General features: G+C 45.7%; 1 protein-coding gene across 1 annotated transcript in view; it reads right to left on the bottom strand.

The window, feature by feature from the left end:
* Positions 1–8361, bottom strand: part of GTF2I (general transcription factor IIi) — a 94064-nt gene extending 85703 nt beyond the window's left edge. Inside the window, exon 1 of the mRNA XM_017824051.1 lies at positions 8269–8361. The gene's annotated coding sequence lies outside the window, so the exon portion shown is untranslated. The remainder of the gene's footprint in view (positions 1–8268) is intronic.
* Positions 8362–15070: the final 6709 nt, after the last annotated feature.

A 15070-nucleotide genomic window follows, 5' to 3' on the forward strand; every position in this document is an offset into this window, starting at 1 on the left:
ATCACAGGCAGGTGTTCGGCCATCCCCAGGACAGCACGGCTCCAGCACATGTAATGGTGACTTGGGAAGACAAACGCCACTCTAAACATCCACCCCTCCCTTCTGCCCCCTGCTCTGGATGCTGAGCATGACTGCACCCGGTCTGGGATATCCCTGGGGTCGGTTGGGGTCAGCTGGCCCACATGTATCACCCCAACCCCTTGTGCACCCCCAGCCTCCTTGCTGGTGGGGCAAGGAGCAGAAAAGGCTCTGTGCAAACACAGCTCAGAGATAAGGCACAATGGAACTGTTTAGAGACAGAATTTAGCCTTTAAACAGCAAGGTATTTATTTAGGCAACATTGGAGAGCAAGCCAGCTCGCGCTGGACAAACTTGCTCTGCCTTCTCAGTGAAAAGAGACATGATTATATACAATTTCTACGAGGGATTACAACATTTTCACATACATATTCTTATAATTGCAACATCTAGTTATAATATTCATAATAGGAGGAGTCTGGGTGGAGTCTGGGGTGGAGTCGTCTTTTTGGGGTGATGTTTGGTGGTTGTTCCTGTTTCTTCAGCCTCACGGGGTTGTATTTTCACTCTTCTTCCTCGGTTGAACTCTTCAACTTTCTTGATTTTCGCTGACTCCATGGTGAATTTTGCAAGACTGGACTCAAGTCCCTATTTCACCCCTTATCTATTCGTTTTCTTACCCTATCTTTATTTATGTAGGTGTGTGAGCATTCTTTTGGTGTACGGTACCATCTAATCCCTAAGCCCTGGTTTCTGTCTCTAGCTAAGCATTACATTCTTCTGAGCAGGAGGGTCCCCAGATCAGTATTGAGAGTTAACTCTTTAGGCCCTAGCTCCGTTTCAGTTGGTCAAAGTGATGGTTGCAGTCTTGATCCATCACAGGTGGGGAAAGCCCATGAAACACAAAGTTCAGTGGGTTAATATACATTCATTTCGGGGGGAACACCCAGGTACCTCATCTGAGGCAGGAAGTTTTACGCTTTCTGATGCAACACTGTGGGTCATGCACAGTCCTCTTGGGCAAGGCCCCAGAAATTAGCCTAGGGGTGCTTCAAGGGTCTTTGATGATTTATGGCCCCTTCTAAGACATGACCACTGTGTCTCACACCATCATATGTAGCAGGATGCTCTGCCTTGTTAAGGCTTATCTGCCTTGGCCCGGAATCTGGTCAGAGGATCCGAACAAACCAAGCTCTCTGTGGTGAGCTACTCCTGGTGCCATGGTGCTGCTTTTACCAGCCTAATTTACCATCTGCAAACACACATCCTGCTTTTTGAGGCGAGATTTGACAGCTAAGCTGCTAGCTGACCTGGAGATACATGACTAACAGTCAATCACTTCATATGGCAGATTCTTTTACAGACTTTCTTGAAGTGTGTGCAGCTTCTCCCGTGAAGCAGGGGCGCCTCTTCATGGCCACTCCCCATGGGTTAAGTGGTTACAGAAACCAGCCAAACAAGCAAAGGAGGTGCGGTTACACAGCAAGGTAAAAGATTGCGCATACCCTCAAAGGAGTTCATAAAGCGGTCACCTAGAACTTTGGGGGCTCCAGATGACCACCAGAGATCCTCCATGAAGCCTCTCAGACACCTTATAAGGATATGTATATATGCTAATTAGTGTTCTGAAATGTCATGAATATGTAACAGGATCCCAGGAAACACAAATTAATGCATCCGGCATGGTAATAAAGAATGCCTGCCTTGCAGGTTTCTTTAAGACCCAATTTTTGGCAATTTTTTCACCACAGCACTGAACAAAGTAATGTTGGTTTTCTAAGCTATCAAACTAGTTAGAGAGTTTATTTTCCCGGATTTTAGTGATAAGAGCAAGGGGCCCTAAGAAACAAAGCTCTGATGGGAAACAGCTGGTGCTCAGCACACCCAACAGTACTGAGTCACAGGAAACCAGCAGGACTTTGCAGGGGGCAAAGGGTAGGGTAGGGCAGCTGTAAGACACCCCCAAACCCAAGGATAATTAATTCCCTTTTTTCTAGGTAATTTTATGATACTCAGCACCATATGATGACTTTTTAGTCAGCCTAGATGGTAACTACGTCTGCTACTCTTAAGAACCATTATAAGAGTAAAATACAATCCAGCAACTGTTATTTGAAAAGCACCTCTGATGTCACTCAGTCCTAAACTGGCACAATGTTTGCAAAGAGATATTTAAATCTGATTTTCACTTTTTCTACAGATTCCAATGTAGACTAACACATAATTAGAAAATTTTAGACGAAATTAAAATGCAGTATCTAACTATACACCTCACAAGGCAACAGTAAAAAAGTGAATGTATTACTCAGTTTGGAGTAGTAAAGAAACCACTAGCATAAAATTCAGTTTCTGAATTAAAGCCAGACATTCTTCTCAGGGAAGAATTCATTTGGTTTTTAAGTATGCAGTGTCCTACTGCATCACCTAGGCATTCATAAATTACACTGATATCATGTAAACAAAATGAAATATTAATCACAGCAGTCCTGACCATCTGATAATTTCTATCTTTACCAGTGTAATTATATTTACTTAGACAACTACAACAATGACCACGTTCAACAACAATTACTTTAGTTCTGTGTGTCTGTGGGATGATGGGTAGGGTTAAATCTAGAGGAAATTCAGAATTCTAGGGTAAAAAGCAGCTGCAACTCCCTGGATGGAATGAGGTCAACATGCTCCCCAATACAACGATAAACATCTGCTCAGCAGAACAGAACGGAGCGTGGAACGAAGTGGAGACTACATGGGCCCCCCCATTCAAATCCCAGCAGAATAGGGGAACATTGTGGTCCTGAGACCTTGGTTCCTTCTGCCAAGGGAGAATCAAGATGTTCTGCTACTGAAGCCAACAATCATGTCAAACCCGCTTCTCAGGCGCCAAGCCACAACCACTCTCTCCATTAGGTACACCAAACAGAAATAAAAGGTATTTATGACTAGAGCCACTCAAATTTCACCCAAACATAAAGAAAATAGTATAAAAGTAAGTTGGAGATAGAGGGAAAGTGGGAGAAGACCTCCACCGAAACTGCTGGGATCAGTTGATGGACTGAGTCCATCTTCTCCCCCCCAGAGGGACACGGATGAAAAATATACTCTATGCACATTAAATGCTGCTTTTAGGACTAGAGTTCTTGTTTGTTTTTTTCTCTTAGCATATCACTTAGATTGCTTCATATCAGAGCTGGTGCTTGCTTAATATATGTATCAGTAGATTGCTTTAAAACATATTTTTGAAGTAGACACTATCACCAACAACCTTCGAATCTTATTAAACTGTCTCAATTTGTATTAATAGAGTGTTACTCTGTGAACTGTTAAAGCGAGTCCTTGCAGTTGCCAGCAGCAGAAAACACCTTGGCAGGACGCACTGAGGGGTCTTCACTCTATTGAGTCCCCCCAACAAGGGCAGTCAAAGCACTTGTGAATCTGTTGGTAAAGGGTCTCATTACAAGTGATGGCAGAGAAAACCACAAAAGGAGTTAAAGACGGCTTAGTTGGTTGTGGTGGTTTGAAAAACCTTTTCTCTGAGGTAGTAATGGTTTGCCCCACTGATAATACTGGACCAATCAATAGTCCACATGCACCCTACGGAAATTACATACCCACAGAAATGGAAGAGAAGGTGGTGAAGATAGTTTTAGAAGGTAGGTAGCCATGATCTGAGCCACGAGGAGGCAGGGGGCCAGTGAGCCCCTCTGGGGGTCAAGGGCCCCCAGCCCCCAGCTGAGGCCACTGGAGACCCAGTATAGTGTCAAAGCTGGACCGGGTCCCATAATCAAGAGCTGGAAAAGTTTCCTTACTGTCAGCAGCAGCAGAAGACACTGAAAGCGGCAGCGGAGCAGTCCTGAACAGAGACAACGATGGCTAAAAGCCAAAAAGATAGCCAGTAGCAGCGAGATAACGTGAAGCCGGAAGACGCAGAGATGTTCCTGCAGGAGGGAAGGCTGGCAACAAAACAGAGGAAAACTCAACAGAGCTGGTTTGGGGTAAGACTGTATTACTTTCCCAGAAAACCCAGAGAATTCCTGAAGAGGGGTGGATTCCAAACCCTTAGGGAGTCCCAAAATGCAGCAGCAGCTAGAGAGAGAGAGAAAGGAGCTGAAAACCCGAAGTCGTCCTGAGAGCTGAGCCAGGACGGAATGCGGAGGAGGTGGTCGTGCCCTCTGCTGCTGCTGCTGCTGCTGCTTTTATCATGCTGGCGAGCTGAGAAAGAGCAAAAGAGCTTTGGTAAGACTGAACTGAAAGCTGCCTTCAGTGTTCTAACCCAAGAGGAGTGAAGATCTACAAGGAAATTCTACAAAGGCTCGGGCTCGAGGTTGGAATTTCCACAAAGTAAGAACCAAAATCCTGACTGCCATACTTAAATCCGCTGCCTCAGGAAAACGAAGGACACTAACCAGTGCCATAAAAAACAGAAATGAAGGAACTGTGGCCTGAGAAGTGACAGAAAGACTTTTCTCTTTTCTTCTTGGACTTCTATTGAAGAAAAGGAGAAATTTAATTTAATGTAAATATATATATGGGTGTAAATAAACCTCTGTAAATATTTCCCCTTCCCCCAATAACGAATGGTTGTGTTTTGTCTGAAAACTCTCCACATGAAGTGAAAAAGATATCAAGTCCATACCATCACTAAACCCTCTCACAGGGGCAAACTGTGGGAGGGGGGCTTGAACGTAAAAATTAGATTCTTGGGAGTTTCAAACCACCACACTGGTAAAACACCTTGCCCTGCTGAGCCAGGAGACGGTAGCACCTAATGTTTGTTCTGCCTGTTTTGCTAGAAGAACATTGTAGAAACACTGGTTAATATCTTGTTCTGTCCTGCTTACTGGACCAAGATTTCATTATAGAAAGAATGCTAGGAAATAGTACACAATAGACCACAAGGTAATAAATCAAGTAAACTAAATGTTTAAAGTATATATAGGAGGCCAAGAGCCAGGATTTTGCAAGCTTGAAGAATCTAGGTCACCTAACAAAGAAAGTTGAAAAGTTCAACCTCGAGGAAGACAACCCTGACGACCACTAGAAGGATGAAGGCTCGATGTCCCAGTGAAAGACTGAGCATGCACCAAGGAAGATTCTCAAAAGCTCCGCCTAGACTCCACCTGGACTCTGCCTAGTTATTAATATGCATGTCAGAAGGTGTAACTGTGTACCTAAAACATATAAAATGGCTTGTTTTGCACTTTTGGGTGGAGCGAGTCTGTGCAGTGCGAACTGCCTTACTCCCAGCATTGCAATAAACCAATACCTTGCTGCTTAAAGATGCAAAGTCTCTGAGCAGTTCTTTTATTTCGAAGTTTTTCGGCATCACAAGACGCTGACAGACTGTTGGGCACCAGGGTATCAGCAAAAAACCAAACTCCCACCTTTCACATGAGAGTATCCATCAACACTTACATATAATATTTGAGAAGGGAATTAGTCTAAACTCTGTTGATATTTATTTAATTACAACAGCATTGGTGCTTGTCTTAGTTTAACAAGATTGTTAACAACTTAGAAATTAAGAAACTTCAGGTGGAAGTGTGGAAAAGGAAAAGAAACAGCTTTTTATTAACAAAATCTGAATAAACAACAAATGGTGCAATCAAAAACTTTCAGAAGAAACAAAACAAAGTCCCAGTTCCCCAGGTGGGGGGGAGAAACCCGCGGCAACCTGAGGAGGGGTGGGGAGGAAAGTAGGACTGTCCCGGCAGTTCAACGGCTGCTCTCAGCCATGTGTGCTCACAGCCAGCACTGGGAAAAAAAAGTCCTTTTTCCCACAGGCAGTCGGAAGGCAGAATACCTCGCTCTGAGATGGGTCGGTCTCTCGGTCGTTTTTCTCGAGGTGTCCCGTGGGGAAAAAAAACTTCCTCTCAGGAAAAGAAAAGGAGGCGGTCGAAACCAGGTTCCCCTCTCTGTCTCCAAAAACCTCGGACCAACAGACTCCCAGCCAGCCCCGTGGCCACCGTGCTTCCCGAGAGCGCTCACCCTCCCCCCGCTCCCGCACTGCCCAGCGCGTGCGGCTTTGCTTCCCGCATCCTGGAAGAAACAGATGGGGGGGAGGACATTGGGAAAAAATTCCAACATCTCCGCAAACCTATGCCAGTGCTGACACATTTTTCACAGTGAGAATTGCTGTCTTTACTAGTGAGAGCTGGTCCTTTGGATTTCTATGTCATACTGCAAAGGTCACAGCAAACAAATGGCTCAGATTGTTTAAGGGCAAACAAATTCAATTCTTCTGGGGCTCTCACAAAGAGCTAATCCAACACTAAGCACCCATTTGAATTCCAACACCTTGAAAGCAAAAATCGTTTGATCAGTATGTAGGTCGTATGCGAGGCACACAGCTTTGCACACAAAGTGAAGTGCCCTGTGTCTGCTGCTGCCCACCACTGCACACAACAGGGCACTGGGAAACCAATTACCCTGTCATTCTTCAGCAGTAATCAGTCCCCTCCTTTGGTCACTTCATTACCTCAGCAGCTCTCTCCCTCGTTCCTGTTACTGCATTTAACCGAATGAACCAGAACACCAATTTCCATGGAATCAATTATATGTGTTCTTCCTTGAATTAAAGCATATGTCAATTCTATTATGAATCTCTCTCCACCCAGAATCTCGGACCAGAAATAGAAGTCAACTCCATAAATTAGAGTTTGGGAATGTGTCACTAACTTTTTCTCAGAAAATTACAAATTCACAATCTTTCCAGAGAAACATAAGTTTCAACCAAACTTCTATGAAAAGGTTCTCATGTCTTGATGGATAAGACAAAAGGCTGTCAGTAGTGGTACCTCAGCTGTCTGTGAGGCTACCGTATACCAGGCTGTATGGGGACAAATTTTTAATGCCATCTACCTAATGGAATTACACATCCTGTTTTGTTTTTTTTTTTTTTTTTTAGTTTGTTACTGGTTTTCATTTCTTTAAATGCAGAGTTAAAGTTAGACAAGCAGAAACAAATATAAAGTATATTTTAAAAAGGAATCTAAAAGTTGCTCCTTATTGTGAGATACTGATCCAAAAATTTGTACACATTGACAACAACAAAAGTACATTATTAGCTTATAGGGGGTGTCTGCACACATGAAAGTCATCATGCAGATGTTCCTCTCAAGCAACTCACACACCAAACCTTTGGTAAAAGAAGCCTGCAAACAGAACTGGCAACACAACAGGTGATATCAAAAACACTGTTATGATCAAAAACATTGCTGTGATGCCAAGAGAGCCTGATAAGGTTACATACCCAGACAGGTGTACAATTATATGCCAACCTCTCTCAAACACCAGGCTGACAAGCTTCTACAGAAATTTTTTGTTGCCAGCTAGATTTGTTCTTTGCTGGTAGCCATGCTTCTGCACACAGGGCCACTAAGACAATCAGAGAGATGAAACACTTCTCCTACAAGGAAATGTTGAGAGAATTGGGATTGTTCATCCTGAAGAAGAGAAGGTTCCAAGGTGATCTAATTGTGGCTTTCCAGTACCTGAAGGGAGCCTACAAGAGAGCTAGAGAGGGACTTTGAACAAGGTCCTGGAGTGACAGAACAAGGGGGAATGGCTTCACATTTGCAGAAAGCAGGATATTACAATCTAGGAAAAAATTCTTCTTCGCGAGGGTGATAAGGCATTGGTTGCTCTGGTTGCCCAGAAAAGCTGTAGCTGCCTCAGCCCTAGAAGTGTCCAAGGCCACGTTGGACGGGGTTTGGAGCAACCTGGGATAGCGGAAGATGTCCCTGCCCATAGCAAGAAGCTGAAACTGGATGGTCTTCAAGGTCCTTTTCAAGGCCAATCATTTGGTGATTCCATTTCTCCCCAGTGGCTTGCCGGCCTGGGTGCCAGCGCCTGCCTGGGGTGCGGCCAGAGCCCCTCACTCCGCTGCCGTGGCTGGGCCCGGGAGGGCCTCAGGGCTCCCCAGCCCCGCGCGCTGCCCACGGCAGCTCCTTTACATGACCCGCCCCGCCCCTTCCCGTCCACGCCCAATCGCCGCCGTCGCGCGCGGGGCTTCCGCATGCGCGCGCCGCCCCGACAGCCAATGGCAGGCGGCGGCAGCGCCCCCCCTGCCATGCGGAGAGAGAGCGGCGCGAGCAGCGGCCCCACCGACGAGCCTCTTCGGCCCCGCAGCCCCCTCGGCCCCGCAGCCCCCCGGCCCCACAGCCCCCCGACCCCGCAGCCCCCAGGGCCGCCCGTCATGATCCGTCCCTCGCCCCGCCCCGGCGGGCCCGGGCCCGCCCTCCCACTCACCCGCCACGGGCACGGGCAGCCCGGTCCCGCTGGCTGGAAACGCCGCAGGGCTGCGGGGGAGACCGGGGCGGCGGCGGCTTCCTCGCGAGCCCTCGGTGCTGTCGGGGCGGCGGGCGCCGCACGGCCCCGCTCCTCCCGCGGTGTCGGGCCGAGCCCAGCACCGCTCCGGGCGGGGGAGGGTTGCTCGCGCAGCCGCGGCGGCGCAGACGCTCGCGGGGGCCGCTGGGAGCCGCAGTCCCGGGGCCGGAGCTTCCGCCGGGCCCGGCGCGGGGGCCTTGGCGGGGCCCGGACGGCGCTGCCCTTCCGTGCCTCGAGGGGCTCTGCCCACAGCACACTTCTCCTCGGGGAACGGGGAGGGTCGCGGGGCCCCGCCATCGGCCCCTCTCCACACGGATCGGCCGCGCTGTACACCTGGAGCTGCTCCAAGCCCTGCAGAAAAAACGCTGGCGCTAGCGACAGCAGCCACCACCAGCAGGATGCCTGATTTTGGTTTAATCAGCAACTTGACAGCAAAGCAGTCTTTTATTTCAATTACAAAGGCGTTAAGCATAATGCATCCCATCTACGAGATCCTTTTTCTTGGCTAGAAACAGACAAATATTTTGTCTGACATCACTATTACTTTCCTTTGAATTTAGGTTCAGTGTGGTAAATGTGGATGGAAAGTTTTCTATTCAAAGGAAAATGCTGCATTTCAGAATTTGATCCCAATGATGCCTCAGAGCTTTTTTTTGATTTTTAAATTTTTATAGATTTTAGAAGTAGATGTGTAGTGAATGTAGATTTTAATGTAGCTGTATTATATCCCTTACCCTGTAGCATAATGTTTACACGTACCCAACCCTACTACCCTATTTCATATCAATCCCTCTAAAATTCCGTTAGCATGTTTAGTCTTCTTTTCAAGGTAGAATTGTAGAAAAACACCCTGGACCAGAAGATATCACACAGACACAGCAACCTTCAAGCCCAGAACTTTGGAGGAACTCCAAGGACTGTAGGTGTAATGAGTGAGTGTAAAGGGGGTACTTTTGAATTAGATGATCAATGGAGCATAGAGGCGTGAGAACGGAATCATATTAGGATGTGAAACCAGCTAGAGTATGGTACAATGTAACTTCATGGCACAAGCTAATTGTAAGGTCCGTTGTGCCTTTTAGCAAGTCAACCTGATATCCCCTATTATCAGAGCTGAGTTCTTCCTTGGTTTTGCTACATATTGCAAGATCGATACATCTACCCTTGAAACACAATGTTAGAGGTCATACATAGGGGTGAGAAAGATGATGATGGGAGGAAGATGATGTGGGCAGGGGTCGCTCGCCCCTTGCCCTACAAGTAGGGCATGCGCAGACTGTTGCCATTAGGTAATGATCAGGCGGTGTTTGGCTGCCACTCAGGCATCACCTTATACTACGTACTGGCCCTACGTAGTGTAATGTGGAACTGATAAAAATGGGGTGTCGGGACTGCTGAGCTGAGCGATACTCATCCTACCACCGAGACTGTGTTGCTCCGCGGGGACGCCCGCTAAGCACGGGTACCGACCAGCTGCTGCAGATCCTGACAGCCCTGGCCTGTCTGTGCAGGTAAGCACAGTTTTTTGATAGGAAGCAGCTGAGAGAACAAACTTTTTAATATCCTTTTAGTGCTCCTTTAATTCCCCTTTTATGTTTATAGTATTTTTCCTTTAGTTTCCCTTTTTACTAACCAATATCATGTTATCCATAATACTGTGTTAAGATCCTTATTTGGTATCCCTTTTCACTAGTTAATACTGTATTAAATGCTGTTCGTAGTATTTGTTTTAATGCCACCTGATAAGGTAGTTATTTTGTATCCTTTTTTAGTTTTTGATTCCTCTTGCTAAGTTTATTATTATTATTTTTATTCTCACTGTAATAAAAGATATTTTGTGTGTTTGAATATTTCTGGCACTTTTCTTTATTCCGGACATGTATCCAAACGAACTGTTACAGTGAGTAATGATGAAATAAACAATTTGCTCATCAAATTATATCTTAAATTAATATACTTTATACTGATATAGTTAAAGCTTTGCTTAGGCTGAAAAATCATAAGTTGCAGAATAGTTAACCATAATGCTGACATGACAAATTGTTATGCCTTGCTAAATGAGTATATTATATCCCGTTATTCTAAAAGTGTATTGTCCAAGTGTACTTATAAGGCAAGGAGGAGATGGATAAGGAGCAGAGGGTCAAGCACAAGGACGATAAAGAGGAAACAGGACTGCCATCTGGAAAGTCCCACATACCAGGCCTCAAGGACAGCAGACTAATCAAACTATCGGTGGGAAGTCCCTAGCAACTAAACTGAGCCCGGGAAAGAAGGACCAAACAGAATGGAGCCTGCGAACCTAAGTCCAATAAAGAGATGACAAGTGACTGTGGGAGGGGAAATTAATAAGGGTATAAATGTTGCTGTTTGCTTGTTGCGCTTGCGGACCGTGAGCGGAGCAGAGGTCTCCCCGGTCACCCAGCACGCTGTTTTGCTCATTTGCACTTTCAATAAATCTTATAATTTTTACTACTTTTCCAATTTAAATATTTTGGTTTGATTTAACCGTAACAGTAGGTGCTGCAAAGAAGACAAAAATGAGGAAGTAGGGGTCCCAAACACCCCCAGAACCAATTCCCAAAGGGGCGTGTCAGGGGGCAGAACGGGGCAGAACCGGGGGTGGACAAATCTGGAATTGGATGGATCTTATTATAAAATCATAGAGCCACTGTCTGGGCGTGTGCACATGGTACATATTCCTCTAGGCCTACGGACTCATTAAAGGACCTACTTTCTTTTAAATTGGCCTGGAGTCTTTTTCTCCATGGTCTTTTAGGCAACACCAATGAAATGCTATTAAAAACAATTAGTTTTTAAATCAAACTACGATTTTCATAAACATCAACATTTTGTCTATAGTGTTTATAGTGTGTATAGGACTTAAAATGTTCATAAAAGCACTAACTGTATTTTCAAAATGTTCACAGTGTGTTTAGAGTTTGTCAAGAGTAACCACCACACACTACAACTTCAAGTAAATCTCGTTTGTAAAAGAAATGGAAGTGTGCTCAGTTGAAAGCATTCAGATTCCTCCTAGTGGTAATAAATAGCAATAAATACATCTAGGGAATAAATCTCAGAAACTGGGAAAGGGCCTTGCAGGAGATGTTGTGGTACATTCCTGTACCATCACTGTTGAGGCTATGGACTTGGTGCAAAACAAATGCTGAGCTGCAAACACTAACTAGAATCCTCCAGCAAGCAATCTGAGTGAGAGCAAACAATCTGAGTGAATCAAGATGTCCTGGCTCTTTTAGTTCCTTGCTGGTGTTCAATTGGACATCACTGTTCTCATAATTTACATAGTGAGAGACACAAGCATTCTGCAGTGGCCTATAAAAACAAACACCTCCAAAAAAATTCCCAAACCCCAACACCAAAACACTCCAAACCCCCCAAAAGATTAAAAAAAGCCATCCCCTACTGATTGCCACCCTAACCCAAACCAGGAGATTTCGCCCTGCAGCACTTGGGTGGTTCCTTTTTGCAGACTCTGGGTAGGGAAAGGCATAATGCTGGTGAAAAACTTCAGCACAAGATACACCAAATCTTTCTAAGCAACCACAAACATTTTCTACATCAATTTACCAGTTCCCTTTGCTGTTTAGATGGCATTTTTAGTGGAAGGTATCCATAACTTCATGCTCCACCATAACTTCATGCTGCCATCTTCCAGCTGCACCTTACTGCACACACAGCCTGTCCTGGCCATTTCATACAGATTTAGATATCCTAAGTACAGTCTGCCCAGAAGTTGCTCAAGCAAATCCTTCTGGAAGGCAGTAGGAGTTTACCTGCCTAAGAAATGGAAGCTCACTGCCAGGATATCAACAGGAGGCTGTGTCCAGAGCGTGTTCTGCAGGCACGTATCGTTCTGGGGGCAGAGAAGATGCCTTTTGATTCCACAGCATGATGCCATGATTTATTTTGAGAGTCATACCTGGCAGCTGCTTCTTGCTGGTAGGGCCATTGTTGCTACCACCTGGTGTGAGAGACTGAAATGTTACAGTTAATGGCTTAAACATTGTTAAAATCACCAAAAGATTTTTGTTCACTGTAGCAAAATGTGCAAAGAAGCAACTGCTCATTTGCGACCACTGAAGCCCATCCCTCCCCGCATATGCTTCCTGACAGGAACTGGACTGTGAATTAAGCCAACTGATGGGAACTTGAGATAAGATAAAGACAGTACTGTTGTCCAAATATCTCAGGTCTAAGGGGAAGTAAACAAGCCTGAGGGGAGAAGAATGTGTCCACAGAGAAAGCCATCAGCAAATCTGCAGATGACACCAAGATGGGGGGGAGTGTCAATCAGCTGGAAGGCAGGAGGGCTCTGCAGAGGGATCTGGACAGGCTGGAGAGTTGGGCTGATTCCAACAGGATGAGGTTCAACAAGGCCAGGTGCCAGGTCCTGCACTTTGGCCACAACAACCCCCTCCAGCGCTACAGGCTGGGGACAGAGTGGCTGGAGAGCAGCCAGGCAGGAAGGGACCTGAGAGTTGGGATTGACAGGAAGCTGAACAGGAGCCAGAGTGTGCCCAGGTGGCCAAGAAGGCCAATGGCATCCTGGCCTGAATTAGGAACAGTGTGGCAGCAGGAGCAGGGAAGTGATTCTTCCCCTGGACTCAGGGCTGGTGAGGCCACTCCTGGAGTGCTGTGTCCAGTTCTGGGCCCCTCAGTTCAGGAAGGACATGGAGGGGCTGGAGCAGGTCCAGAGAAGAGCAACAAGACTGGTGAAGGGACTGGAGCACAAGTGCTGTGAGGAGAGGCTGAGGGAGCTGGGGTTGTTTAGCCTGGAGAAGAGGAGGCTCAGGGGAGACTTCCTCACTCTCTACAACTACTTGACAGGAGGTTGTAGCCAGGTGGGGATTGGTTTCTTCTCCCAGGCAACTATCAGTAAGACAAGAGGGCATGGTCCTAAGCTCTGCCAGGGGAGGTTTAGGTTGGATATTAGGAAGAAATTCTTTACACAGAGGGTAATCAGGCATTGGAATGGGCTGCCCAGGGAAGTGGTGCATTCTCTGTCCCTGGAGGTTTTTAAGATGAGACTAGGCGTGGCATCAGTGCCATGGTCTGGTAACCACGGTGGTAGTGGATCAGGGGTTGGACTTGATGATCTCGGAGGTCCCTTCCAACCCATCTGATTCTAAGATTCTAAGATCCCATTCTCAGCAGCTATGTTGACAATAAACTCTGGCTGGGTTGGCGGGGGCGTAAAGCCCTAATCCACAGACTCATTTGTTGATGTGAGGTTTGCACTACCTGAGGGGGAGGGTCACACCCTTTAAGTTGGAATGGTGCTCTTTATAAAGGTAACTGTCCTCTGCTCAATTATAAAACTTCCCTTCTTTCCCCCCAGGAAGGTCTGATAGGGCATTGTGAGAGCCAGCTGCCATGTCTTAGAAGGTGTCGTAAACCATCAAGACCCTCTGAGGCCTTCCACCAGCCTTCCAACACATGATCCAAAAGTGTTGCAACAGATCCAGAGTTTGTTGCAAGAGACAGTGTAAAAGTTCCCCCCCACCCACAGGGGAGGTACTATGGTGTTCCCACCTAGCCTGAGTGCATTTTAACCCATCAGACTTTGTGTTCCATGGGCTTTCCCCTCCACGCCAGGATCCAGGCTGCAACCATCACATCGACCAACGGACATCAAAATTACAACAATCAAGTGACATCGCAGGTTCCAAGGGTGGTGAATGTACACCTTTCTACTCTTATGCTTTCTTTTTCTTTCTTCTCCTTTATATATTTTCTTAAGTAATATTTTTATGCTTTCATATTGCTATATTACTAGAGATAATAATAACCAAAACAGCTACATACCTGCTCTCCATTGCAACCAAATTGTTCTAAAATAAACACTACACATATATGTATTTACAAACACTGATCATTCAGGGTCATCTCACTAATCCACCTCTAGAGATCTGTTAGTAAGAGCCTGGGCTACCCTTCTCTTGTGAGGTGGGCCATAACACCTGGGTCCTCAGAAGAGTGGACATTTGGTATTCTCTGGGTCAGGATTCTCTCCACTCTTCTGTATCCCTCTCTATGACTTTCTCCAGCCACATGAAGCTATGAAGTCAGACTGCAGAGTCTGCAAGCTCTAAGAAAATCTATCAGACCCTCAGAGCACAGGGTTTATAGTTCCTTGCTGTGCACAGCTCCTTTTATATTTAGATATAATCTCTTTCCTTCTCAAAAATTATTTTTTTTAATAACAACTCCCAAACCAGTGTAGCTTCAATTCAGCCCAGGAACAGTAACGTGCTGTATGTGTCACAGCACAGCAGTGATGACAGATTGGAACAACACTATAGTGATCCATATTTTTCCTGCACACAGATCAATATAAGCTTATTTTATGCTCCTTTACCCGTTTTCCTTTGCTCTAGTTGTCTAGATTTTTTTGTGGTTTTCTTTCACTATGTTTTTTTTTCTGTTAAATAGTAAATAAAGGCATCCTGTATTTTTACTTCGAATATGGTGCATGTGATAAGGCTGCTGAACACATGGGCAGTGCAAATATTTGTCTAGGAAAAGCACAAGCACTGTTTTCCTCCTCTCATTTATTGCTCTGTCCTCAGTTAAGCATGTTCTGGGGAGTTTAGCAAGGAATGTTTACTAGAATGTCTTGGTTCCATGTACCCCCACACTGATATCTTAGATCAAGTGATCAAGAACCTTCTATTACCATCATTTTTAATGACAATATAAA

This window comes from Lepidothrix coronata, unplaced genomic scaffold (genome assembly GCF_001604755.1).
Source record: "Lepidothrix coronata isolate B3197 unplaced genomic scaffold, Lepidothrix_coronata-1.0 Scaffold108, whole genome shotgun sequence".
NCBI lineage: Eukaryota > Metazoa > Chordata > Aves > Passeriformes > Pipridae > Lepidothrix > Lepidothrix coronata.